Here is a 26,555-nt window from a genome sequence, read left to right on the forward strand (position 1 = left end):
CTGTTTTGCTAGTTGTCCTTATTATTAAAGTGTGTTTTCCACTTTTAGTATAATTCATATTAATATAAAATATTAAATGTCTGCTGAGGCCACACCCAGAACTACTAGACCACCAACCCACAGTCACTTCAACACAAACCTTAAATACATCAGGGACAAAAAATCGATTTTAGCTCCTATCTGTTTTTTTATACATATTTATTTTATACATTTTTGTTTTTTAGTTAAATGTCCTGTAGTTCCACCAGTCTAACCAGAAGAGGGCGTTTTTGCGCCTTTATCATAATGTTATTCTAATCATAATTCTCATGGTTATTTTTAGTATATATTTATTTATGTGAGTGTCCTTGTGTGTCTTTGTCTTTAAAAATAAATAATTAAACGTTAATAATTTAAATAATTTACATTTTTAAATAAAACGTTTTATATTTTAACACGTATTTAAGCCCAGTTCACATTGGTGTGTACACATGCATGCTTGATATTTAATATATTTTTTAAAATATTATATTTTAAATATAATACATTATGTTTTGAAGATATACAATCTGTCAAAGAAAAAAATGTATTCTCATTTACACACGTTTGAAAAATCATAATAATATTTTTTTTTCTGATGCTCTGTTTTGCCATTTACCGTTTTTATTCGTTAAGTTTCCCGCTTTATTTAAAAGTATTTTAAGCTGCATTTTTAAAATAATAAAGAAAACCTTATTATTATAATTATTATTATTATTATTATAACTTTGAACCTTAAGTTTTTTTTAGCACTTTTTGGTCACTGCATTATTCAGCACTGCATGTCCATATTCCACATAATTCTTGTTTTGGTGGTTTCACTATTACTCCAAGACATATGGTTGTGAGTTTGTGAGTAACATTTGACATTATTATTATTATTATTATTATTATTACGAAAACCTCCGCTCTGTAGGTGGCAGTAAAGAGACTGCAGTTCAGTTCTGCACAAATGACCCAAAAAAGAAGCAGCAGTAGAAATCGTGGCAGGAAACGCCCCCTGTCAGCCACCCACCCACCCCTCACACTCTCTGCTCTCAGGCTCGATGATCGTTTGAGCATTTGCAGCGTAAACACCTACAAACACCCCCGTGCATCAGCGGTGTGTACTGTCTCACTGTGTGTCTTACATGCCAGTGTAAGTACAGCCTACTTTCCTATACACGCTGTTCCTGGGGGTCGTATATTGGTGTTTTTGATGCAGTGGTTGACCAGTGCATCAAACAGTACATTGCGGGGCTGATGGCAAATCTCTGTTAGATGATCTTTTAGTGAAGGTTAGGCGCAATGTGGTCTGTGTCCTCAGTCATTTAGCTAACAGTTGTTTATGTATGTATCTTATGGTCTAGTAGACCATCATTTAGTACATATTCCGTTTGCCCGGAGTTATTACATATCTTATGGTACTTTCTGTGATCTTAATCTGGCAGGACAAGAGTTGCTCAGATGAATGTCTCAGGTAGTGCATTTGATGGGCTCCATCCTTGCCTTTCCTTAAATGTGGAAAACCACGAAAAATGAGACCACCCTTCTACTTTTTACTTAGTTTTTATGGGGCAGCTAAGAAAAAGGTACTGTTGAGACTGAGATCTTTCCATTAATTTATCAACATGTATCCTCATTTAATAATTAATTCCCTCAATTTAATAATTTGCACTTAAATTAAACTGGGCGAGGAAATGTTTTAAGTCTCTAAAAATGAATTTTCTACAATGATACATTAAGGGCTCAGTTTCTTATAGTGCCTGCTGGAAAGGTGTGGGTGCTGGTGACTTCTGAGATGCATCAAGTGCTTAGGCAGATCTTCATTTCAGGGGGCACAGTTTTATGTTTTTCTCGCTGATTCTGGAAGTTGGTTCCCCACCTCTGCCAAGGACAAACATTGTTTAAAATAATAATAATAATAATAATAATAATAATAATAATAATAAAAAACATTTTTGAAGATAAAAATATTAAAAATAAAAATATATAATTAATTATAATTTATTATTTATAATTATATATATTTAAATAATATAATTCTTAAATTATATATTATTAGTATTTTTAAATACATATATGAATCTGTGAATCTGAAAAAACATATATGGATCTGTGAGTAATAAATGTGTGTCAGTGTCTATATGAGGGTCCTAATGCAGTGTTCTCTCCCCCAGGTCCTTTGTTGAAACCCTCACCTCTGCAGTGACAACATCAAAGTATCTTTTGACGTCTTCATTTTTGAAGATACAGTACCAGCCAAAAGCTTCAGTACCACTGATTTCATACTTAAACTTTAAAACCAATTAGTTTAAATTTAGTTTTAGTTTATTATTATTTATATTTATAAATATTTATTATATATTTATACTTAAACTATAACCATTTTGGATGACTTGTATGTAAACATGTAAGCATGTCAACTTTTTAACCTTTCTTATCAGTTATAACAAGTGAGGATTCATTACTGTAGCTAAATGTACAGTACTGTGCAAAAGTAAAAGATCACGCTTATAAGTATTTCCAGTCAAAACAGCCATTCAGGACCAATTATTCATTTTTCAGTGTTGTGGGAGCAGAAAAATTATATGTAACATAATATTACACTAAAAGCTTCCAAAATTTAGCCTATCAACCATACCAGTATTTGATTAATCCACTCATTACTTTTGTACACCCTACTGCTCTACTGCAACTGCAACTCCATGCTTCCCATTCTACAACCAGTCTGCTAGAGCTGGGTATCTCCAAACTCACATTAGCTGCCCTGCAAACGCTTATTTCTTGTGCATCTAATATGGATGACGCAGATATTTCTAAGGAGATCAGATATAAAGTAATCCACTTGCACGAGGAAGGGAAAAGTCTACGAAAAATAAGTGAAAAAACTGGTGTTTCCAAAACGGAACTTAAAAACATCATTCAGAAACATAAAGAAAATGGGACTCCTAGAATAACTAAAGGAGGAATTTCTGAGGAGATTAGATACAAGATCATCCACTTGCATAAGGAAGGGCAAAGTCACCGGAAAATAAGTGAAAAAACAGGAGTTTCCAAAACTGGAGTGCAAAAAATTATTAAAAGATACAAAGAAAATGGGACTCCAAACAACCGTGCAAGATCTGGTAGACCGCCAAAATTGTCTCCATCAGATAAAATGTACTTGCAGCTTTCATCTTTGGTAGACAGGAGAAGATCAAGTTCTACTCTCGCCTCAGATCTGAAAATATCCACAGGTGTTTCTGTCCATCCGTCCACTGTGAGAAGACAGCTTAATGCTATGGGTCTGAAAGGGTGTGTGAAGAGGTCATTAGTGAGGAAGGAAACGGACAAAAAAGAAGACGGTTTCCACTAGGACACTGTAACTGAACATGTACCATGTGGAGGAAGGTTTTATGGACTGCTGAGATCTTTGGAAGTATGATTATCACCAAAGCAAAGAAGGACTCGTCTTACCATTTCTACAACAATCAGTCAAGCATGGTGGATGTTCAGTGCACATTTGGGGATGTATAACAGCACCTGGAGATTGGAGTCACCTAGAGTGATGTTTTTTTAAGTAAACTGGGACGTCTGAGGACCAAGATGACAGTAATAAGAGAGCTGTGAAATGGAAGTCAGGTCCACTGTATCAAAGGTCACAAATCAAAAGTTTGCACACCCCTGATTCTATGTATTTGATGACGTTTTTATGAAAACAAAGAACTTTGAAAGTTCACTCAGGTGTGCTTTTGACTGGTACTGTATTCTGCTGCTCTGGAAATGGACAGCTATGTCTGTGAGAGGGCACTTTGACCAGGCTGATGAAGGCACTTCCTTGGGGTTCATTTGGGGATGTCCTTTAGAAATCTGCAAAGGTGCCATCAGTGGTGAGATTAACCCCTTAATCACTTTAATGTTTTAGTTTACAATGATCATCCATACCATTAACACCACTGACAGACATCAGTTATCTACAGTGACATGTACTGACATCAAAGGATCAGTTCTTGAAGGTTTTGTTAAAAGCAGCAAAAACGTCAGGCGGGTTTTGTGGGGTGTTTCTACTATGCAGTGGTCAGTACCTACAAAAAGGGGTTTCAAGACAGGGCGACCTGTGAATCAGCAACAGGCACATGGGCCCCTAAGGCTCATTGATGCTCATGGAGGCCCAGCTCACAACACAAGATACTACAGGATGCCTTCAGAGGTCTTGTGGAGTCATGCATCGAAAGGTCAGATCTGTTGTGCTGACATGAGCGGGACCTGCTCAGTATTAGACAGGTGGTGTTTATGTCATGGCTGATCAGTGTATTGCCTCTGGTGTTACATTTGTTACATGAGCACCTACGGTTGTTGTGTGTGAGCAATAGTAGTGTTTATTTCCTTCTTCAGACAATTCCTTTAGAATGAATGGATGAGTGTATTCTACTTAATGACTGCTCATGTGGCAGTTCCCTGGAGGAGCTCATTGTCTCTCTGGAGTCATGGAGCTTGAAGCTTGAACTCTTCATCCACCTTTAATACATCTTTAATAAACCCTATCTACCCTGGTAAATGCCACAGCTTTTCATATCAGCTGTCATTTGTTTATCCTCTATCCTCTTTTCCATGACGGTCTCTATGGACAAGTCTCTTTTAGGAATCTCAGGTGGAAATTAAGCCTGAACCATCTTAGTATTTTCTTGTTTTAGTGTAGTTGCTTTGTGGCACAAGCAGAAGAATCAGAAAAGCGACTGCTCTTAGAGTCTATGGTGGTGAAACACACAGAAGCTGATGGAAAGGATTCGTAGAGCAAGAGAACTCAAGGTGGTCAGACCACCCAGAGCTTCAGAGCAACATCTCACACTTGTGGTTCACCATGGGACTTCCAAAATGTTTTATTCATAGCTTCTTTATTTATGAATGTCTTTCAGATTACAGCTGTTGTATTTAAGATCAAGATGCAACATCTGGCACAACTGCAGTTTCATCTGGGATGACTCATGTCCTTCAGAAATCAGTAAAGTTCTTCCTGTCTATCTATGTACCAACTACCTACCTACCTGACTGCCTGCCTGCCTGCCCACCTATCTGCACAAAACTAAGGGACACAAGGAAGGAGTTTCCCACTAAATTGGTGAAATGAAATGTTATTCAAAAAGACATTTTTCCTCTGCAGCTGGGATTTCCACAAGGCACTTGTATACATATAGTATGTCATGAATATGATATGTCTGCATTTGGCATTGTAAAATTGTATATATTATAATTGTACTATATTATACTATAAATGTGTCACCTACCCAAATTTGCTGAACTGCATTTGGAGGGGCGGTTAGTGCATGGTAACATCAAGCTTGGACGTTCGGATTAAGTTCCTTGAATGTAAAACACACCAGTTACATGATCTGGATATCATATAAACATTCCTTAAGTTGTCCCCAAGGAATAGTCTCTGGGAAGTGTGAATGAAAACTGCAAAACATATTTCTGGAAAACTGGCCAATCAGCAGCCTCTGAACTAGAACTGATGGAGTTACTGACACTTTACAAGGATTTCCACCCATGGTCCGAGGATCTCCAGTCATCTGCCTCTGACTGACTTTCTTGACATTCAGTGATCTTGTACTAAGCGTACAAAGATTTTCTTAATGGCCAGGCCTAACTTTTCTGCCTACTTTCTCTAACGCTGGCATGGTAATTTAGCTATGTGTGTTGAATGTGTGTCCCACAGTTTGTTTGTCTGACCTGAATTATGTTGGTCTGTACTGTCTCTCAGTTCATACATAGTAGCATGTGTTGCAGTCTTTTACCATTCAGCTTCACTCTTGCTTAATTTTGTCTCAATCTCATCAATGTCCCTGGATTCTGTATTGATTTTCTAGATATTCTAGATATCATATATTCTGTATTTGACCCCTTTTGCTACGCACTCTTATTATTAAAGTGTTGTTTTACAACAGAATACTGACTAAATCTAAACAGAGTCCTTTTTATAATGACTTAATTTTAGGCATTTTGTTATTATTGTTATTAATAATGGAATTTAAATACACGTTTCTCAGGCAGAAAACTGTCGTTGTCTCAGTTGACCACTAGAGGGCATGAGAACTTATGTTTTAAAAGTGGTAACCCTATAAATATACAGGCTAAATAAATACATTACTAATGTTTATGAGTGGTGTATAATAATGTAGCATATCACAATGAATTTCTACTGCACTTTCTACCTTCTTTATTTTCAGTGGAATTCCTATTATTTTATTATTAAATAATGTTGTATGTAATGTTTTTACATACTGGTTTTACATCATTTACTATTTTAATGTAGTTAGGTGACATTTACTGTTGTATTTTCTGTTGTTATTAATATTATTATTATGCAGATTTCTGAAACGTCACACTATAGGTGGCAGTTAAAAGACAACTGATGTTCAGTTCTGCCACGAAAAGAGACAGCGGTGGCAGGAAATGTCCCTTATCAGCTTTTCCCCCCATGTTTGGGGTCTGTGTCAAAGTCCACACTTGCTAAAAACCGGAAGAACAGATTTTAGTTTACTAAAACTACATTTATACACATATACAATGTAACAGGTTAAAAAGATCAGATTAATGAAACATATTTGTTTACCACTTACACTTACCACAGTTTACAGCTACACAAATATGGGTTCATAAACATGAATATTATGCAGTACATATATATTATATTTTGTTGCTGTCATGTAAAAACACAAACATATTTGGAATCTGTTTTCATGGTGATTTTGTACAAAAATGTTTTCTCATTGACTTCTATTAATAGTTAAGAATGTTTTTTCTTTCTCCTGTAAAGTTAGAGTTTTGGAGACGCAAAGTTTTGCATGACAGTGACGATTTATTAATTATTAATTTTGACAGGCCTGAGGCTCAGTATAGAATTGAATAATATAATCAAATACCAACGTGACCTTAGTGGCAGCATGTGTAGCATCATCAGGGAACTGATGCAGCATATGATTTGCCAGTCAACCAGGTACCCTGTTTCTCCTTGGAGGTGGACAATTGGAGATGGAAAAGGAGATATATGGAGAAAGGCAAAATAGGGGCAGTTAGATAGATAGATAGATAGATAGATCGATCGATAATTGTTGATCTCGAAGGAAATTTAGCAGCCAGTGGCAATTGCACAATACAGCACAGTAATACAATACAATCATTACAAAAATAACAGTAATTAGAACAAAATGTAAAAAATGTTTTTAAAATGTTATGATATAATTAATGAAATGCCTTGTAAAAATTCTGAAAACAATGAAGGTTGTATTCAATTAATGAATTAATTAGTTAATTAGTTAATTAGCTAGTTCAATCTCGCTGAAGGGCAGTCTGCTGTCACTGATGCAGAAACAAGGCCAGAGGAGGAGCCCGGGATGGTGCTGCTTCCTCTGAATGTGATTGGCCACCGTGGGTGCCACTCTAACTTCCTTTCAGGTAACTGGCTGATGAGAAGGACTCCGCCCACTTATCTGGGAGACAGCAGTTCGCCGCAGACTGCGATGCAGCCAGACACCGGCAGGGTGAAGCTGAAGTAAGTCTGGAGGAACAACAGCATCGTTGTCTCTCTGTTTTCATATCAGCGGTCAGCTAGCTAGCGAGCTTTCTTTCATATGCATTCCTTTACAGGAGCACAGGAAGGATGTAGCTGCAGGATAAGCATGTTAGTGCTAAGTAAATGAGACGGGGCTGGGGGTGTTTTTTTTTATTTTATTTATTTATTTATTTTTATTAAGGGAAACTCTGTTCCACCTTAAATGGTTCAGCCTGCGCTTTCTGGCGGCCGCTGCGTAGACTGGAATGGGCTCACTGTTTAAGGTGGACTGAGAAATTCGGATCAGGAGACAAAGTTCAGCTTAACGTGAACGAGACAGGGAGATTTGTTTCGAGCATGGCCCTTGGTAATGACCATGCTTTAATAAGCCTGTCGACAACAGGTCACTGTATAAACTTTTTAATTAGTGAGCTAGCAGAGTTAACCTTAGCTGGAAAAGGAAATTGGGGAGCCTAGCTAGCAGCTAGTAAAGGTCAGCCACTGAGTTTTTATGTGATATCTGTGTATGCTGTGTTTAAAAGGCAGTAGCTTGCACTGGTTATATTGGCGAGATTGCACATGTAAAAGTAGTGAACCGTCCATGAAATTGGCTGTTTTGTTAAAATGGTATGTTCCACCTTAAGTGGAGTAGACTAGATTACATTGCCTCTGCAGCCGTAGACCTCTGAAGTCGTGCGTCATTGTAGCCGGCGTCATGCCCATATTAGGAACCAGGGGTCTAAGCTGGATTTCAGGATTATATAAATGAATGAGATTTCCAAATAACTGTCCTGTGGTACACAGACACGACCCAACAGAGTAAGTTTGTCGTGTTAAACTTGTCCCCCCAAATCCCACTGGATCCTCTGAAGGAACGAGATCATTACCCAAAATCTGTCCCATTATGGAATAACACAGAAACCAAGATCCAAGATCATGAATGTTTTGAAGCATGTAGATAGAAGCAGTGTGCTAGTGACTTTGCATAGAAACGTAGATGTGCGCCATGCTTAATATCCAAATGTCTTCCTGTAAATCATTAATGTGGCTGCACATGTGCACCTGCTACAGCTCAGCAATTGAGGAACTCATTAAACAAACTGACTTAGGTGTGTTACTCAAGAGCAGGGCTGCTCAGGTGATCTTCATGGTTTGGTTCCAGCCCTGACTTAACTGCACCACAGCTAATGTTTACATGCTCCTGACCTGTTGGATTCAGTGTGATGCAAAGCATGAAAATGAAGGTTTTAAGAATATTAAGAATGAGAGAATGAACCATAGACAGGCCTCAACTTACTTCAGTTCCCAGCTGTAGCACTGCTGGACATGGTTATACACAGTCAGGACAACTGTTGGGCCATAACACAGTTATGACTGACCAGGGCTAGGTTAATGTTGACCCCAGGAGATGGAGATTTTCTGCAATTCCAGGCTTCACATGACATAACAAAGCAAAATAGCAAGATACATAACATTAATGTGGAGGAAATGATCATTCTTGATTCTTTCAGTATTTATGATTTAAGGCTTCTTCCTATTGGGTTGGATCAGGTGTGTTGAATTAGGGCTAGAATTGAAGTAGATTGTTGGGCGTCGTTCAGATGGGTTTGGAGCGAAATACGTCATTCTGGAGAAATGTCCAGAATCATTGGTTAACAATGAGTGCGTTTACACTCCCATAAAAATCAGAAAACAGCAGAAAATCAGATTTGGTCAGTAGTTCAATACAAGCACTTGGGTAAAAACTCAAGAGTTTACACGAGTCAGGCAATAATCGAATTTCTGCTTTACAAAAAGCCAGTCATCTCACAGAAACGTGATGTAAACTTCAAATATGCCTCCATGGGTTAACCTCCACTACTGCCTTTCATCCAGCTTTCTCTATATTGCTGCAAAGATGGAGACAAGCTTTTTTTGAACGAGCGTCTGTCCTACCGGTTTACGTTTGTGTGCATGCAAAGACTGAGAAAACTGAAAGAAGACCGCGCTGAGGAGTCTGATTACGGAGTTAAAATCCAGCTCTCTTTATTGGATTTCTTAATCGGACATCTAGGCCATAATCTGATCTAAGAAATGAGAGTATGCTGTTTACATAACCTCTGAATAATCAGATAACTGCAGAAATCTGTATGAAGGTGCATGTAAAGGCACTCAATGATCGTGATGTTCAAAGCATTAAATGACTAATAAAGCTATCACACAAATATTTTCAGTTTTACCAACATCAGAGATAAGTATAAAAACTCAGAAGACACGTGTAGGTTCTGGGGATAGTTTTTTTTATTTTTTTTATTTAAATGTTAAAATTAGTTCTGCAGTTTCACCACTCTTGTTTTTTTTCTGTCAGGTCCTTTGTGGAAACCCTCTCTTTCGCTGTGACAGCCTAATTTAAGTATTATCAACAACTTCATTTTGGAAGATACAGTACCAGTCAAAAGTTTTTGTAAAAGCAATAAAAATGAAGACCAAAGAGCATTCTAAGGAATTTAGAGATAAGGTTATAGACATGCACAAGAAAGGAAAAGGCTACAAAAAAATAGCCAAGTCTTTGGACATTGCAGTGAGCACTGTTGGATCAATAGTAAGGAAATGGAAGCTCTATCATACCACCGAGGCGCTGCCTAGGCAAGGCCGTCCCTCAAAACTCAGCATAAGGGCAAGAAGGAGACTCATGAGGGAAGCCACAAAGAAGCCAACGATCACTCTGAAGGAGCTGCAGCGTAGAGTGGCTGAGACTGGAGTGAAGGTGCACAAGTCAACGATATCAAGAGCTCTGCATACAACCATCCTGTATGGGAGTGTGGCTATAAAGAAACCACTGAAGAAAACTACAAATCAGAGCTCTTCTGAAGTTGGTCAGAAAGCATCAGGCTGACCCATCTAAGACGACTGGGGGGAAAAAGGGTCTGGATGTAATGTGTGTGTGCTTAACTCATTTTCTCCAGAGATTATTCCCATAAGGAGTTCATTGCCTCTCTGGGGTCCCACATAAAGCTTCAGATGTTCAAGAAGCAAGAGAAACCTAAGGTCGCCAGATATGTAACATGGACATACTCACAGAATGGAGCATTGGAGCTCGCCCAGAGCCCCTTCCTGCAGCCTCTCATACTTGTGGTTCACCAATGGGCTACCAAATGTTTTTTATTTATGGCCCCTTTATCTGACAGATGCCTTTTGATATTCCAGCTGTTACTGAGCTCAAGCTTCCAACTCGCACACATTATGCAAAATCTGGAACAACTTAAACAAGCAAAGGAAACGGGACAACCGGAAGCAGACTGATTTAACCATAAAACAAAGTGAAGAGACATATTTTCTTTCACATATTTGGGAATGAAGATTTCACTGTACATGTGTTCTTTGTATGATAACTGTGCTTTATGAATGTAAAATCTGCAGTCATGTATGGTCTTATGCACAGTAAAATCATGGAAATGTGGATAGGTTTGTAAGTTCTTACATGTTCACAACATGTCCAGATCATTCCTTAAGTTGTCTCCTAGGAATAATCTCTGGAAAGTGCAGATTAATCGAACTGCAGGACATCACTCTGGACAACTGGCCAAACGGCAACCTTGAACTCACTCTCCCCGTTCCTTAATCAGAATTCTATTCAAGGTACTAGGATTTCCACCAACTTCTGATTAAAATGTTTGATTCCAGCCATTGAGTGATCCTCTGGACTTTCAGTGCAATGACCGCTGATGGCACACACAATCACTTTCTCCACATTATCTTGACAAGTAGAGTTGACTGACACCATGGCCAGTCACCAATGTAAGGACATTTCATCCACTGTCTTAGACAGTATGTAACTATAAGGATTCTCTGTCTAGCCTCTCTAATGTTGGCATGCTAGTGTGACTAGTTTCTTGAATGTGCCTCCTACAGCTTAGCTGACTAACTCTGACTCTGCCACTGCTCTTTAAACCTAAATCATATTGGCTTGTATGGAACCAAATATGAGTAAATGTATTCTTCAGCAATTAAAAATCACTTGCTGTTATTTCTGTTTTATTTGAATACCTTTATTGATTCTGTATTTATTTTTCATTGAGTTGTTGTTGTTTTTGTGTGTATTGTAGTATGTTTGTTTCATCACCGTGGTTCTGTCAGGCCACCAAACAATACTGAGCATTGACATTTCCTTTGTATCCTATTGGCTTCCCATAATTTAGGTTACTATTAACAAGTATTGTTAATAGTATTATGTTGTCCATTTGACCATTTCTCTTTTTAAAAATAAAAATAGTTATTAATAATTAATCTGCAATTACTTTCTACTAGATGTTGGAGCAATGCAATCAATGTCCAGAGTGTTGGTGAGTTTAGGATGTTAGATTATCACCCCCCATCTCATCCCAAACTCCCCCCCCTTATCCCAAAAGTATTGATGGAGCACCATCTGTCCAGAGAACACATATCCACTGCTCCACAGTTGAATGATAGGGGGCTTTATGCCCCCTCAGCTCGGCATTAGGCATATTGCCGATAGGTTCCTGTTTATCTGCTCCAGAGAGTCCTATTGTACTGGCAATACTTTACTCTACAGACACTAGACAAACTGTGTGTGCATTTGTACATCTGTGTCAACAATATGTGCAAGTTGACGTAGCTGAATGCATTCATTACAAGGGGTGTCCACAAACATTTGGACATACAGTGTGTCTCAAGCAGAAAGCAGTCTTTTCTCAGTTTCCCACTAGAGGGCACTATTCCTTTAAAGAAGCATGGGAGGGTGCCCTAAAAATAAATAGCCTACATAAAACACACACATAGTGAACAATTGTTTATAAATAATTATTTGAAATGTCTGTGTACTTTTACTATACATAGTTTTTACTGACAGTTTTGTTTAATTATAGGCCTACTGAATTTTTTGATTTCTGAATTTCAGTTAAGATTTTCTGTGTACTGAGTGTGCCATAAATCAGGGAGTCAGGTGTGTTTAGTATATATTTTTCCAAATAGGCCCTCCTAGTTTCTTCACGTCTGAGATTTTTTTTTTAACCCAATGATCATTTTGCACAGTCGCCAGTGGACTTCATGTCTTCAAGTTGCACAAAAAAAAAACCTGAATTAGGCAGCTCTGAATTAAAGTTACGAAGCTAAGAGAACTAACAGTCAACGAAAGCTCATAGTCTACCAATTAGCATTGCATAAACATTGCACCCTTGTCATCACACACAAGGCAGAGTTGCAGAGTAATCCCACATATGTGTAATCCCTATATGTGGTTTCTGACACTGTATGACACGCTATTTACTAGAAAATGGGGAAATGGGAAAACATTCAAGCTTTAAAGTGGCAGAAATAAATAACCGTATATGACTCCACACATTTTGATGTGCAGCATTCCAGTGTTTCTTGCTTGAAAATGTTTGAAATAGAAAAGATTTTGGCCATGTCATTCTGACCAACAGTCTTTTACACATTGTAAGCAATCTGTAATCAGAGCAAAAACAAATTATTTATTAGTGGTACGCTTGCATGACTTACAACAACAACCACAACAAAAAAAATCACCACAAAGGTTGGAGACTCCTAATTGTAGGAATGTGTTACAGGAGTTACTTTCAACCCTGTAGTATACAAATATACTAGCAAAGAGATCATTTAGATTCTCTCTCTTTGCTCCATTTTGTTAGTCAGTCAGGAGTTAAATGCCTCACCACTTTAGGCTCTTCTATATGTTTATGTATATTAAATATATACACGTTCCAAAAGATGTCCACCAGGTATTCGTCCACTAGCTCTCTGTTCCTATGATTCGCTTTTATGCACCCCCAGAGTCTCCTGCTCTGCTCCTTCTGCTTGTCCATGTGACAGCAGTTTCGTTCCACTTCAGCTACCATTTCGTGTTCTTCTTACACCACCTTTGAGCCAGAGGAAGGGGAAGAAACAAGAGACAGGAGACGACTGGAATGGCTGCAGGTGAAACTGGAAAAAAGGGGGAGGGGCATACTATTACAGTGCATCTGTAACACTCTGTAGGAGGTCATGATACAAATAATAAACAATATAATTAAATACATTCAACTGCATTAATAATATTAATAATACATTAAAGCACTATAAAGACTAAATTCAGTGATTCATGTCACCTCTGGTGTCAAAGAAGTTGTCTTGAAGATGAAGATGTCTTCGGTGGGTCCCACGGAACGTTTTGCAGCAGCCTGGCCCAAGGGAAACTCAAATTCTTTGTACTTAAAAGGGGACTCAAAGTACAGTACCAGTCAAAGATACACTCACTGAAAACTAAGTAGTGTCAATTTTGGCAAATGAAAACGCATTACAATATATAAATCATAAGACGTATCAAAAGATTTTCAAAAAACTGGAATCTGTTTGGATTCCTTTGCCTCATTTGCTTATATACACACACGCAGTACCAGTCGAACATCTGGACACACCCAGTTCGAAAGCTAATAAATAACCCACATGAAACTGTACAGCAACTCAAGAGCTGAAAGTTAAAGGACTCTTCAACTTTTTGGACTCAAATCTCTTAATATTATGAAAACACACACTTCATGTAGTGTGTCCAAATATCTGACTGCTACTGCATATGGAGGATCCATGCTTTAAGACTTAACACGGCCACCCCTCAGCTTTCTACCTTCTCTGCTGTTTGGGCCTGAAGAAGCCTTTCTCTGTTTCTGCCCTTTGGCTAAGCCAGCTTCCCATAACCTTCTTTGAACTGTTGATATTGAAACTTCTGTTTTTCTAGTAGCGTTTAGCTGTGCTTGTATTTGAGAGGCAGTTAAATCAGCATTTTGTTCACATGCTAGTTGAATAAAGTTGTTTTCCGATTCTGAGGTGACCTTTGGCCTGCCTGACCTTACTCGGTCTTCATGAGTACCGGTTTCTTCGACACGTTTGATGGTCTTAGCCACAGCACTTACGGACACTTCCAGTGCTTTTGCAATTTTCTTTAAAGACAGTCCTTCCTTCCTTAAAGACATGATAGATTCTCGTTTTTCTCTGCTTAACTGAGCATGTTTTGCCATTTTCTGACCCTTTACATTCAAGAATGCCAGTAGTGTGCTTATACAATCTAGATTTATCGTAATAAACAACTTTTATAGTTTAAATGGATAGAATTAGGAATAAACAGGTTTCAATCAGATGTACTGAAACTTTGGACTGGTACTGTGACTTCTTTAATGGAGGCCTCGGATGATGCAGTCACAGCCGAGGTGAAGGTTTCCACAAAGGCCTTGAGAGGAAATAAGAAAATGTTATGGTTCGACCTTTTCTCATTTTGAACTTCATCTGTTATTTTATCACTTATGTTGCATTAGCAGCTCTCCAGAAAGAGGGTGGTTAGCTTCATGTGACTTGGAGGGAGCACATGCTGGCTTTCACCCTTCCAGCACTGGTAGCTTTGTGGAGTGCTAGGGGGAGTGTCGAGGAGAGTCCCAACGACTGGGTGGGAACTGAATAGGACTAAAATTTGGCTGAAAAACAACAAACTACGTTAAGAAGGAGAAGGGCTGCAGTGGTTGTCAAGCAGTCATCGCGTTTCATCACATCAAATAGTTAAGCTGATTTTCTACCACTGAACATTATTACCCATCACACAGGGTGACAGGGTGCTGCAGCTCCTCCCCTCGATGCCTCGATTTAACCCCTAGATGCTTCCTCCACTTGCTAGCTAAGCTTAGGTCCAGTGCAAAACTTTTAAATACAAACCTCAGACACCAAAACATATCTTGGCTCACTGACTACATTAAATATTAAAACCGTATACGCTTATTTATTATTTTATAAAGCAACTCCTCTAAAGGCAATACAAGACAAACGGTGCACAATCAGGCATACTTACACTGTTAGTGAATATGGAGGGAGGGAGAGAGAGGCAGGCAGGCAGGCAGTGCGGAACAGCCACAGGGGAGTTTGCAGCTCTTGACAGTGCCAATGTTCAAACCATCGAGTGGAGAGCAGATCATCCGAGTAAATCAACACCGAAACCGCTGCTGCTGATGTTGAAGCTACTTTGGGATCATTCCTGCCACGAAATCTTCTGCTTCTTCTTTTTCAACATTTGCAGATGACCGAGCGCCACTTGGTGTATTGCTGCCACCTAACGTTACAGTACGAGGCTTTACACACACACACACACACACACACACACACACACACACACACACACAAACAGCGGCTCAACTTTGGCGACAGAAAAACAGAAGTAAACAGAGTAAAGTACTTTCTCAGGGTGTTTACGACCAAACCCATTTAACCCGAAATCAGGTGATCTTTACGAGCTCCAGAGCCGGAAGTAAGATCGTCCGAGGAGGGTTTGAGCTTATAGCATCAGTTCCCAGTGAAATGCAGGGGGGTGATCCCAAATGAGGCCTGGCATAGAGACCAAAATCCGTGTGTTTCGGTAGTGACGGCATTGGACAGCATTTAGGATTTAATTTACTTGATTTTAAAATAAATTACATATTATAATCGTTAAAGAGCTACATTCACTACTGAATAAATAAACATTTTTACAAGTTTACTATTTAAATTAGTAATAATAGAGCGTAACATCAACCAATCAATGAACCAATTAACCTTCATTTAAGGTATACACTGAGGGTGACCCTTATTTATAATGTAGCAGAGAGTTATACAGAAGGGATTAAAATATGTAAGTAGAGCTTTACATTTATGACGAAAAGTATAGCAACAACATGCACAGAAGACCATAAATGTAATCATAAAATGATACATAAAATAAAAATAGAACACAATAAAACGCAATAATTATTTATTATAATAGTAGAAGTATATATTATAATTATATATATATATATAATAGTAAAGATAATTAAATAGTAAAAGTAAATAAAATAACTAAAATTGATAAAAGCAAATAAAATGATAAGAATAGAAAATAAACCATATATAATAAAATAATAAATATTTATTAATATAATGATAGGATAATCAGATTAAATAACTAAAACATTCTTATAGTATAGTCTTATAGTATAGATTCTTATGGTTAACTAAAACAATTACAGGCTTTATGGAGGTGATTAGAGATTATGCGTTTAAAATAGTAAAGTGGCAGCACTTTAGAGATTTATATAAAGATTTTCAGAGGTTTTAGAGATCTCTGTAATAAATCCCAAAGCGGTGGTGCACAGTAGCTAAAAGCATGGGTTCAGTAAAAGCTCTTGACACCTGGAGGGTGATCCAGTCACCGGATCTCAGGTCTGTTATTTACAGAGAGCGTTGAAGACCAGTGAGCAGTGGCCAGTGTGTTTCCCGCCTGGATTAATTGAGTCTAAGGCTTATTTCACATAAAATATGTAAATATCTAAGGTCCGGATACTTATTTATTATTTGTTGTTATAATTTAGACTTTTTTTTTCTTTTTTACTGAAACCCTGGCAGTTTGAATGAATTCAGCTAACCCTAGTCCATTAGGCTATAAGCTTTATAAGCTACTTTTCTAAACCTCCGCACTGTAGGTGGCAGTAATACACCAGCTTGCTTTCCGACTGCAGGTTGTAAAGCAGAAAAAGCAGGAGATTTCAGCAGCAGGATCAGTGTTATTCACTTCCACGCTTTGTTTTTGTGCACGGTGGTCGCTTGACATTTGCAATAGTGACCGCTGCAGACTCCCGCGTGCCTGTTCTGCCGTGCCCCTCGCGCTCTCTCTGTTCACTAATAGTGTAAGTCGACTTTCCTGTGAACCTTTTTTATGGTGTTTGGCGGTTAGAGGCATTGCTTGATGAACAGTTTACATTTTTTTTTTTGCGTGAATTTACTTCATGAACCAAGACATGTTTGGTGTTGGAGGGTTGCTTTGCGAAGTTTTGCACTGGAGCTCCAACACTTAGATAGATAGTTTGACATGGTTGGTGAATAATGTGCGATCTGGCTAAGTAAAGTCAGTATATTTGATGGGATTGATCGTGGTGGTGGACTGAACCTTTGCTGCTACCTAAAGCCAACTACACAAAGACACTTTTAGCTATTTCCAAATGTCCACCCATTAGCTAGAACTGCCCCAGCACACTATGTTACCAGTGCTGGGAGGGTGCAGGCTAGCATGTGCTTCCTTTAAGTCACATGAAGCATACCACATGTTTTTGAACTGTTAGTAATCAAATGCAATGCAAATGGACAGCTGACCACGCTTGGAGGAGAGCACTAACTGCTAATTCTGCATCAGCTAACAGATGCCTGCACTGGCTTACATTGAGCACAGTGGTGAGAGGACCATCCTACCCACTCATATGTTGTCTGTCCCTAAAGTGATTGCGTAAAACTGCAGTTGTGTGTATGTGTGTGTTTTAGTACACATCAGAAACTGTATAAAGAAGAAGATGATGCCAGTGAGCATGAAGGAGCATGAATGTTCAAATGGAGATGGTCAATATTCAGCCTGTCCTTGTTTTCCATCAGGTCCTTTGTGGAAACCCTCACCTCTGCTGTGACACAGAACATACAGTACCAGTCCAAAGTTTCCCTACAGCTTATCTCCACCTAAACTATAAACCTGTGTGTATCTGTTTGATTTCATTGCTTGTGTGTTTAATGAATGAGTGTCTTTGTTGGTGTGAATTGTGAACTAGCTTCTGTTAGCAGTTATTATAATAGGCGAGTGTTTATTACAATAAACATAGATTGTATAAGCGCACTATTTGCGTTCTTGAATGTAAAGAAGCAGAAAATGGCAAAACATGCTCAGCTAAGCAGAGAAAAACGAGAATCTATCCTTACTTTAAGAAAGGAAGGTCTGTCGTTAAAGAAAATTGCAAAAGCACTGCAAGTGTCTGTAAATGCTGTGGCTAAGACCCTGAAACGCGTCGAAGAAACCGGTACTTATGAGGACAGAGTAAGGTCAGGCAGGCCAAAAGTCACCTCGGAAACTGAGAACAAGTTTATTCGACTTACATATGAACAAAATGGGGATTTATCTGCCCCGCAAATACAAGCACAGCTTAATGCTACTAGAAAAACAGATGTTTCAGTATCAACAGTTCAAAGAAGATTACGTGAGGCTGGCTTAGCCAAAGGGCAGAAACCGAGAAAGGCTTCGGTGGTCAAAAAGACAGGAGAGGACAAACGGAATGAAGAAAGCTGAGGTGTGTAAATGCTGAGTCTTAATTAATGAAGTGGCAGTCAAACATTTCGACGCACCTGATGGAGTATGTGTTTTCCATTCGAGTATAGAAATTCGAGTCCAAAGACTTTTGCTTTAGTTCTTGAAATGTGTCTCAAAGACAGATGTGAACGGTGCTACAACAGCGTACAGAGCTGCATCCTTTATTTTTAAGCACTGTAAAGTTTTATATGGGTTACTTCTTTAGTTTTAATGTTTGTTTTTTTTTAGTACAGAGTATGTGTGTCCAAATGTTTGACTGGTACAGTGTGTGTGTGTGTGTGTGTGTGTGTGTGTGTGTGTGTGTGTGTGTGTGTGTGTGTGTATAAGATATCAGAGATTTATCAAGATTTCAGTTGTTTGAGCATTATTTTGACACATCCTTTGATTTGTATATTGTAATGTGTTTTCATTTCCTAAAATTGACACTTTTGCGGAGACCTGCCTAGTTTTCAGTGAGTATACTTTAACTGGTACTGTCATGTCTTTGAGTTTGCACTTGGGCCAGGCTTTGGAGCCCATCAGATACCCATAAACTCCATTTGACATCAAAGGTGAGATTATTCACTTTTATTTAATCATTTAATTTATTGTTATTACTTGTTACTGTTAATTGAATGACCTCCTTCTATAAAAAGAATTACATGCTCCCGCTTCCTTCTTTGTTTAGAGGATGTCTTTTCAAGGTTTGGACAGAATGTCTTCTTGACGAATGAATTCTACTCACTGGCTCCTACGATCCAGTTCCCTATAGGAACTCTCTGCAGTGCCATGTTAAGTCTGGTTCCAGCACCTCCATTCTTAAAAACCTTCAGACTGTCTTGCTCAAGTCCAGCTCCTTCCTCTGGCTTAATGGGGAATGGTAATTTCATCAAGCTGTGATAGATGCAGAAGAGTGAAGCAGCTACTACATGGACGAGCAGAAGAGGCAGAGCAGGAGACGAGCAGGAGAGACACTGAGTGGTGAAGCATTTATACTCCGGACAGATTTGCAGAATGGAGCAGAGAAAATATGGACTTGAATTCATGGGTTAATTAAAGAATTAAAAAATTGTTTTGTTTTGTTTTTTTGGTGAAAATCCAATTACACACATTCCAACAGTTAGGAGTTTCCTAGCTTGTATATGTATACGTTTATTTTGATGTACTGATTATGCATGTAAATTGCACAAGACGTCCACTAATAAATAATTTGTCATCGTTGCTTATGTAGTTTTTAGTAGTATCTATCTATTAACTATATCAATGTGTGAAAAATGGTAAAAACCTACTTATATTTTGACTGATTCTGAGCAAGAAACACAGAAATGTCGCTCTTAAACACTCACTGCATGAATATGCTTCTGACTGTTTATCTGCGTGGACTTTATCTTTCTCACATTTTCATCTTGTATGGCTTGATGCCACATTTACCATAAGCATATAAGCTCATATAAGATTTCTTAGCAACTCAGCATGGCTTGAAGTGATTCATGCAGAGGTGTCAAGTAATGAAGTACAAATGTTTCATTACCTTACTTAAGTAGAAATTTTATTTTTTTAATTATTGTAATTATTGATTAGCTGACTTTTTTACTTATACTCCTACTTATACTTTTACTTATACATTTCCATGCAAATATCTGTACTTTCTACTACTTAGATTTTAAAAAATAGCCTCGTTACTTCTAGTTTTTTGGTTTGTTTTTATTTCGGATTGCCATCGTTCAAAAAAAAAAAAGAAAATCCTATCCAGATCAATTGAGCCATCCAGAAAGTGTGAATGTGACCATTCGGACACCCGATTGGTTTGAAAGCGATCCGTTGCACCTGCATGTCACATCACACTCTAGCAAGGACATAGCAGACCATATGTAGTCTAGTATGAAGAGAACTCAAGTGTAACGTCTCAACTAAGCCCCACTACTCCATGAAACACATGTTAATGCTCAGTAGTACACATAGGTGGTCCTTTAATATATTTGATATGACTAAAATTCATTAATTTTCAGTGGCCAGATATGCAACTGAAACAGGTTTAACATGAACAGCTTAATATAACATTATAGTCATTATGGATTTTAGAAAAATGTTTTTTGGGGAGGTGGGGTAGTGCACTATAGACACCTGTGGCACGGCCTAAGCTTTTGGCTATTTGTTTTCTCACATTACTTTTACTCTGATACTTTAAGTAGTTTTGAAACCAGTACTTTTACACTTTTACTTGAGTAGAAAGCTTAAGTTGATACTTCAACTTCTATAGAAGTCTTTTTAAACCCTAGTATCTACACTTCTACCTGAGGAATGATTGTGAATACCTTTAGATTCATGATTTAAGCATATGGCTTGCAATGCTATTTGGTGACCTATGAGCTCTCATCACTTGTTAGCTATCTTAGCATAGCTTCAGTTGCAACATTGTAAAGTCCAGTGTTGACTGTGGAAAATGGTCTTGGTCAGCTCGAACCAACTAAGTCATATAGTCATATCACATATTTATTATAAGTAGTGTACTAATTAATAACCTGCCTAAAGCCAGTTAGCTTCTCCAGAAGCTCCTGCACACAGGCCAAGGGTACAAGGCTGCATCAAGGTAAAAGGCAAGTTTACTTTACTAAAATCTGGGTCTAGGCTGGTTTAACGATTCGGTGACTGCAAAATGTCTATATTTCCCAGAGATGTCTTCACTTTTCATTGCTACCACATGTCCTGTAGCTGAGATGCTAAATGTATGACCTTAAACAAAAATGGATTGGAACTGGATTCTTAATTCATTACCTTTATTAACCATCTTTTAACCATTTATTAGTCAACTTTTATATACAATTATTGATGAGTGGGACAGTTTAGAAACAAGCAAGCTATTGACTGTATACAGTGTACTGTTTTAAAGAAATACAAGGCTTTATGATAATAGAGCACATGCAGTAGGAACACTGGTATCACTGCATGCACTGCATGATCATAAATCCATTTACTTACATTAAACAACACCATTAGATACAGTAAGTTCAAGTTTGCTAGCTCATTTCCTAAACCTCCACACTGTAGGTGGCAGTAATATCACAACTGGCGTTCAGTCATCTCTAAATCCTAAGACAGGAGTAGCAGACTCTAGATTTCAGCAGCAGTGTCAGTGTTATTTACCTCCACGCTTTGTTCTCCAGGAGATGGTCTTTTGGACATTTGCAACATTAAGAGCTGCAAGCCTCCACGTGCGTCTTCCGCACAGCCTTTCTCTCCATATGCACTAGCTATTAGTGTGAGTATACGTTGTTGTGCACCTTTTTGTGGTATGTCGTGTCCTGCGGAAGAAGAATCGCTTGAGGAAAAATCAAATAAGTGTGAAGAGTTAAACTGTCGCCCCAAATGTAGTCGATGAGCCAAAACATGATAAATGGTCAAGGGTTGTTCTTGAAAGTTTTGCACTGGAGCTGCGAGGCTAAGCTAGCACGAAAGGCAAGCAGACAGGGGTTAAACCGAGGCGAGGAGGGTCGAGGAGGAGCTCCAGCACCTTGATAGTTTGATGGGGGTGATGAGAAATGTGCAAGCGTAGTTAAAAATATATATAAATAATAATAATAATAATAACAATAATAATAAAATCACTCTGATGTAACGAATCGCGATAACTGGCTGAACTGTGCGGCGAGCCGTAGATATGATTGGTCCGTGATGTGAACTGTTGCCCAGTTATACAATTAATTGATTACTATTATATAATATTATTAATTTATTACTATTACTAATAAAGGTTTTTTGTATACTTTGGAAGGATGTGTTTTAGGCTCCTGGAGAATAACACAACACTTGTGTACATAATTAATCTTATTATGATAAAGGCAAAATGTTATATCCATAAATGTAACTTTACTAGTAACTTGCTTTATTGCATTTATTTAATCTTGCACTCTTTAAAAAAACAAAACAAAAAAAGGTTTAAAATGTAGCCTGTACTGTATTGCCCCCCCCCCCCCCCTCCCAATTCGGTACTGCCAATTAACCCATTCTTTAGCTCCATAACTCCCCCTAGCACTAGCAGATATTATTTATTTTTCTTTGTACTTGTAAACTTGCTGATGATTGCTGTGAAAAGAGAAAGAATAAATGTAATATGTATATAATATCTGCATCAGCCCCTCCTCTTTCCATGATCGTTTCCTTTTTTTGATTAACACCACTCGTTGATATGTCTTCTCTGCTCCTCCAAGTTTATCAATGTCTTAATCCAGTGCCAAAGTAAATTATTACAAAACCTTTAATTCACACCTCAGTGCTCCTCTGATAGGTTGGTCATGCAGTTAAAAACTAGCACATCAAACATGTTTTGGTTAATTTATTATATTTGGGTTGAAGACAAATCATATATTGTCATATATCAAATATTTGCCAAACTAGTTATTTTAATTGGTGAGTTAGGCACTGTGATTGTTGACTAGCGGCGTTAATAGACCCACCATTTATCTACATGTCTCATTGCAACTGTATACCTGGAAAGTGCACATTGATTAGGCCTGTATAATAGAGAAAAAGAAGGTGCCGCTGAACATGTCAGGAAGTTCTAATTGAGAGAAGGTCAAACCGCAACTTTTGTTATTTTCCCTCAGGTATTTTGCAGAAACCCTCACCTCTGCTGTGACGGCATCTAAGTAAAATTTGAGGCCTTCGTTGTAGGAGATACAGTACCAGTCTAAAGTTTCAGTACATCTCCCTGAAACCAAGTTTGTTTTGTTCAGAATGATCTCAAATTTAACTTTAACCTGTGTGCAGGGCTTTAATTTGGTCATTTGTGTGTGTGATGGCCAAAGTGCCTTTGTTAAAGTGTGAAGTATCAACTAGCAGGTTAACAAATTTGCATTCTGTATTTATTGTAACAGGTGAGGGTTTATTGCTTGAAATCACACTGTTGACTCTCTTGAATGTAGAGGAGCAGAAAATGGCAAAACACGCTCAGTTAAGCAGAGAAAAACGAGAATCTATAATGTCTTTAAGGAAGGAAGGTCAGTCTTTAAGGAAGATAGCAAAAGCATTGCAAGTGTCTGTGAATGCTGTTTCTAAGACCATCAAACGCGTCGAAGAAACGGGTACTCATGAAGACCGAGCCAGGTCAGGCAGACCAAAGGTCACCTCGGAATCGGAAAACAACTTTATTAAACTCACATGTGAACAAAACGAAGATTTAACTGCCCCACAAATACAGGCCCAGCTAAACGCTACTAGAACAACAGTTGTTTCAATATCGACGGTTCAAAGAAGATTGCGTGAAGCTGGCTTAGCTAGAGGGCAGAAACCGAGAAAGGCTTCTTTGGGCCAAAGCAACAGAGAAGCTAGAAAGCTGAAGGGTGAAAATGCTAAGTCTTAAGAAGTATGTAGGTCCAATACAATATGGACTAGCTGTCGAACATTTAAACACTCCTTATGGAATATGTGTTTCCCATAATACTAAAGAGATCGTAATCCAAAAACCTATGCCTATGTGTCTCCTAGGCAAATGTAAGTAGTGACAACAGTCTGCAAAATGCTGTAAAAGTGAGATGTAAGAAAAAAAAACTTACATAAGAGCTTTGATTTTGTTTGATTACTGTATAATTTCTTTCACTATTATTATTTCTAGCAAAATACATAAAAGAATACCTTGCTTTGAGTACTTGTGTCCAAACATTTGAGGAGTATTGTGCACACAAAATACACATAGTGTATCAGTGACTCCTACAGGTATATGCAGTGCCATAGTCTAAAGTTGGCTTACTGGGCAGAGTTGTACAACTCATTCCATGGTATTTTAAACTACAGAAAGTTCAACATGTACTGCTTTCATATACACTATATGGATAAAATTATTGGGACACCTCCTCATGCATTGTTTCTTCCCAAATCAAAGGTTTAAAGGTTGCTTTGGTTCCAGGGAAGCCTAGATCCCTACTATATTTAGGAGCATTGCTGTGAGGATTTGATTTAATTCAACGACAAGAGCATTAGTGAGGTCAGGATGTTGGATGGTCACCACCCCAGCTCACCCCCAACTGCCCAACTCATCCCAAAAGTATTGGATGGAGCACCATCATTTCAGAGGACATAGTTCCACTGCTCCTTAGGCATGGAGCCAATGGATTGATGTGTATCTGCTCCAGAGAGTCCTATTTTATTGGCCGTACTCCTCTACATGGACTAGACAAGCTGTGTGTGTATATGCATTTGCACATCTGTCTGCAGTGGGTGCAGCTTAAAGTGGGTGAATGCAATCATTACAAGGGACGTCCATAAACATTTGGACATACAGTATACTTCAGAGTCATGCCATTTTATCAAGATTGTGGCTTGCAGGATTGTGAGTAATCCTTTATTCTTCAGCATGAGAACAGCCTGAAACACACCTCAACATTAAGCACTAACTGTGCTGCAAAGAACAAAAGTGATGACCTCACCTGCCTGGTTTTCAGGTACCAATACCATAGCACTTGCTAACAGAATGCCTTGTGTTTCTGAAAAGGTCAGATCCACTGACCACTTTCAGATTTGTTTTTATTGGAACATTTGAGTTTTCAAGTATTTGCCCAATATGGCAAGACTTAAAGACACCTACCTGTTTTTCCGCAAGTGTACTTTTGACTGGTACTGTACTTCGATGCTCCTTAAAATAAACAGTCAAGTCTTTGAGTTCATGCTCTGGCCAGGCTGATGGAAGCCTTTCATTGGGCCCAACTGTAGATGTCTCCATGAAAACTGCACAGATGACCTCAAAGGTAAGACTAAACACTTGATTTAGTTACATGTTGCTTAATGATTTCTAGTCTCTCATGCTAGACCTCACATCTACCATTCATCCTATGATGTATGTATGTCAGTATGTACAGTAATATATATTTTTTGTCTTTCAAGGCTTGGACAGAATCTGTGGACCAGAGTGAATTCTACTCGATGGCTTCTGTGATTCACTCTACCCTTCCAGTTCCCTGAGGGACTCCTTGCCTCTCTTAAATGTGGCTTGTAGCAGACTGTCTACACCCCTCTCCAGCCATTCCAGTCCTCCCCTGTTCCTTTCCATTCTTCTCGCTCAAGGGTGGTGTGGAGGAACCAGCCATGCTAGATGGAGAAGAGTGAAACAGCTGCTACATGGACAAGCAAAAGAAGCAGGGCAGGAGATGTTCTTCTTATTTAGTGAGACTGAATGAGCAGAACTCTGTGAAGAGAATTTAATAGGTTCATTATAATATTTTGTTTGTCTGTGTGGATGTTGATCCTTGTTAAGGTTTTTGTGACAAGCCTAATACATTCCAAAAATGAATCATTTCCCTGCTTATTCTTACCTTGTTGTTCTTCATACATTGTAGAACTTCCAGCAATTTCAGTTAGAAGTTCCAAGAGTGTGGGATTTCTTATAGGAAATCATCATAACAGGGCTGTTCCAACCCTGCACTTTTGAACTGCTTTTCATGATTTGTTGTTTTTTTTTAATTGTACAATGGCCAAAACCTTACTGATTGATTACGGGCAAGGGACGCTGAAATGTTGCAGACCAAAATAGTGGCTGAAAAATCACACAACACATTTTAAATTTGATTTAGTTTAAAGCCCATCAGTTTGCTAACTAATGGGCTTCAAGATTGCATTACTGGTTAGCCACATTAGCTTTGAAGCTATGGTGCAAAATGGCACAAACCCATTCACATTCTGTTTATGTGGTGCTGTGACAGGCCAAGTCCCAGAGAGCTCCTTGCGAAAGAGGAGGCGAGAGTGTGAGAGAAAGCTGCGTCAAGGTAAAAGTAAAAAAACATAAATAATGAGCATGTAGGGAATTCCCATAATTCCCAAAATACACAACTCATTCGAGGGTTTATCCTGCTTTTGAAGTAACTGTCCAGAGAAGGTTTTTTTCAACTAGATCGTGGAGCTTTGCTGTAAGGATTTGATTGCATTCAGCGACAAGAGCATTAG

The 26,555-nt window shown here is 38.3% G+C and overlaps 5 long non-coding RNA genes across 5 annotated transcripts; 4 read left to right on the plus strand and 1 right to left on the minus strand.

The window, feature by feature from the left end:
• The first annotated feature begins 1,040 nt into the window (after positions 1 to 1,040).
• Positions 1,041 to 5,926, plus strand: LOC140573923 (uncharacterized). Its single transcript, XR_011980685.1, has 3 exons — positions 1,041 to 1,156; positions 2,178 to 3,869; positions 4,896 to 5,926. It is a non-coding gene; the product is annotated as an uncharacterized lncRNA (long non-coding RNA).
• A 1,538-nt stretch (positions 5,927 to 7,464) lies between these two features.
• LOC140573963 (uncharacterized) lies at positions 7,465 to 11,537 on the plus strand. Its single transcript, XR_011980690.1, has 2 exons — positions 7,465 to 7,531; positions 9,879 to 11,537. It is a non-coding gene; the product is annotated as an uncharacterized lncRNA (long non-coding RNA).
• A 1,445-nt stretch (positions 11,538 to 12,982) lies between these two features.
• LOC140574062 (uncharacterized) lies at positions 12,983 to 15,592 on the minus strand. Its single transcript, XR_011980701.1, has 3 exons — positions 15,360 to 15,592; positions 13,636 to 14,750; positions 12,983 to 13,471 (listed from the first exon to the last, which is right to left on the minus strand). It is a non-coding gene; the product is annotated as an uncharacterized lncRNA (long non-coding RNA).
• Positions 15,593 to 17,060: 1,468 nt separating this feature from the next.
• Positions 17,061 to 19,834, plus strand: LOC140574096 (uncharacterized). Its single transcript, XR_011980705.1, has 3 exons — positions 17,061 to 17,205; positions 17,942 to 19,195; positions 19,312 to 19,834. It is a non-coding gene; the product is annotated as an uncharacterized lncRNA (long non-coding RNA).
• A 1,890-nt stretch (positions 19,835 to 21,724) lies between these two features.
• Positions 21,725 to 25,908, plus strand: LOC140573967 (uncharacterized). The gene is made up of 3 exons (XR_011980692.1): positions 21,725 to 21,882; positions 23,228 to 25,363; positions 25,500 to 25,908. It is a non-coding gene; the product is annotated as an uncharacterized lncRNA (long non-coding RNA).
• The last annotated feature ends 647 nt before the right edge of the window (positions 25,909 to 26,555 follow it).

Source organism: Salminus brasiliensis, chromosome 12 (genome assembly GCF_030463535.1).
Source record: "Salminus brasiliensis chromosome 12, fSalBra1.hap2, whole genome shotgun sequence".
Taxonomy (NCBI): domain Eukaryota; kingdom Metazoa; phylum Chordata; class Actinopteri; order Characiformes; family Bryconidae; genus Salminus; species Salminus brasiliensis.